Source organism: Hyaena hyaena, unplaced genomic scaffold (assembly GCF_003009895.1).
Source record: "Hyaena hyaena isolate Hyena2069 unplaced genomic scaffold, ASM300989v1 scaffold_1136, whole genome shotgun sequence".
In the NCBI taxonomy this organism is placed as follows: domain Eukaryota; kingdom Metazoa; phylum Chordata; class Mammalia; order Carnivora; family Hyaenidae; genus Hyaena; species Hyaena hyaena.
In genome coordinates, this window is record NW_024081771.1 from 302,118 (window position 1) to 304,843 (window position 2,726).

Below are 2,726 nucleotides of genomic sequence, written 5' to 3' on the forward strand. Positions count from 1 at the left end.
ACTCAGGGAAGAGACATGCAAATGTACCTATGGGAGCGGGCATAAAGTCAACAGATCTTTGTCATTAATGTATTTGCCTCCACCATGAAAGAGGCATGTAACTGACTGCATTTTCTAAAGAAGCCTGCAACAGTTTTTCTAATCCCAGAAACCCTTCTTCTAAGGAGAACATGACACTATTCCCATCAAGTAGTAGGACTGATAGTCCCTTCCCTTCAACCTGGGTAGACCTTCATCTCTGCCTCAAACAACAGAGTACCTTAGAATCAGTGCATGTGACTTCCTAGGTAAGATCAAGAGATCACTTCTACCTTTCTGGGATACATGCACTTAAAATTCAGCCACCATGGTGTGATGAAGCCCAAACTATGAGAGAGCCCATATGCAGAGGTCAGTTATAGGCATTCCATTTGCCAACACAGCTGAGGTCCCAGCTGTCAGCCAGTATCAACTCCCTCACATGTGAATAAAGATGTCCCCTGATAATTCCAGTCCCCAGATGTCAAGTCATCTCTGCTTTCGAGTCTTCCCAGGTAAAAGCTCAGAAATTATGGTGCAAAGGTAAGCCATCATGACTGTCCCTTGTATGAACTCTTGGCCCCCAGAGTTCATGAATTTAATAAAATGGCTGTTTTATACCACTAAATTGGGATGGCTTTTTACAGAGCAATAGTAATTCGAGTAAGGCAATCAAAAGCATAATTAATAGAATGACTTGACCAGGTGACATCAGTCAGCTTGCCATTAGTCACCACAGTGTTGGTGCAACAGGTGCAAGAAGGAAACAGCCACAGAGAAAAGTACAGGCAATATGCACATACCAGGCAGCATAGACAGGCTCCCAGTCAGCAAGGCTTGTCTAGCTAGTGCTACTGCTAACTGTCCAACTGACCAGTAAGAGGGACCCTGACATATACCATTCAAGGAGAATAACTAGCTGTTATAGTGGTAATTGACTACAATGGACCCCATTCATATAAGGAGGAGCAGAGTCATCCTGATTAGAACTGACATATTCTGGGTATGGATTTATAATCTACTGCCTAAAGGGTCTCAGCAAGCACCTCAATCCAAGGGCTTTCAGAATATGCGATTCATCCAAATGGGAGCCCTCATAAAACTGCACTAAACAAAGTGATCCACTGAAGAGGAAAAAAGGTACAGCAATGAGTATATTTTATGATCATAAAACCCAATGGTTCTATCATATCATGTGCCATCACAAAGCTGCTATAATAGAACAGTCTTTTGAAGGAGCAGCTGATATAGCAACTCGGAGACAATGGCCTGAGTGGACAAGGCACCACACGCCCAGAACCTGGTATAGCCTTAATTTAATGACCATTATGTGGGGCTGTGTCCCTAGTAAATACACAAGTCAAACAATCTCATTCCACTTCATTCCTAGTAACCTACATGGGGTACCTGTGCTTTCAGTCCCCAGAATTCTAGATTCTGTGTGGCTAAGATGTCCTCGTCCCCAAAGAAAGAACACTTTTGCCAGGAACAACAGCAAGAGCCCTGAACTCTTGTAACAACTGTCACCCAGCCACTATGTGCCAAACACAAACAGGCCAAGAAAGGAGGAGACTTTCAGGCAGGGATAACTAAGTCTAACTGTTAAGAAAAGGCAAGACTGCTATAACTAAAACACCATGTGAGGAGGGAAGAAGACTCCTAGTACCCAGGGACCCTGGTTTACATATCTGCTTAAGCTGCCCTACTGATTCTGACAGCAAAATGACTAATGCCGTATCTGTAGAAGCAGCCTGAGATGGCATCATAACCATGATCCCAGGTCCTTCAGAGTGGCCAGCTGTGGGGAGGACGCTCCTAGAAAGGGTGGTAGAAAAGGGGGATGATGATTATCAGGTGTGGTTCTGAGATCAGGCACAGCAGCAGAGGCTGAAATTCATCCCACTAACTTTCTTATGTTTCCTTAAGAAAAGAAACTTACTCCTGGAGGACCAGTTCTCCAATGGGATGAACTCTCATAAGCAACCAAATATGAAAACTATAAAGAGGGACATGCATTAAATGTGATGCTTTATTCAGAATCCCTTCTACACGAAGATATTCATTCAGCCTCTAAGAATATTGCCTGCTGATTCCTTACATCTGAGTTCCTACCAAGATTTGCCTTCAACCAAAGGGAGCCACCTTACCCAGGGGCAGCAAACATCTAACGACTGATAGAAAAGTAGGTAGAATGGACCTTTCCTATATCTGTGACATCTCTGAAGGTCCATCCTACATAAGAGTACCCATAAGCTCAGCTTAGGGCTCTGCTGCAAGTGAATCACGGTTCAACTTTTTCTTCTACTCAATCCAGGCTCCCTTCCTCCCTTACAGGGGCTACAGGACATTCCCTAATGAACCACCTGCATGTAAACCTTCCTCTCAGTGTTTGTTTCCTAGGGAAGCCAATGTCTGACATGACATCTCTCATTCTGCCTTGACCCATCCTACCAATTCCCATGACCTACACCCAAGTATCACTTGTAAAAACAATAAATCTATTCCAATGCATTCTGCCTAAGTCTAGGCCAATACTACAACCAGGCTAAGATAACCTGCTTCTCCCTATGCAATTTGAAATCTAGCCCCCAGACCAGCGTACAGTAGTATGTTGGAAGTTTGCTTTAATGGATTTCATTTATTTGCTTTATCAGTAACTTCCCATTTGTAGAAACGCTGAATCTTTCATTAATAATGGAAAACCTCTA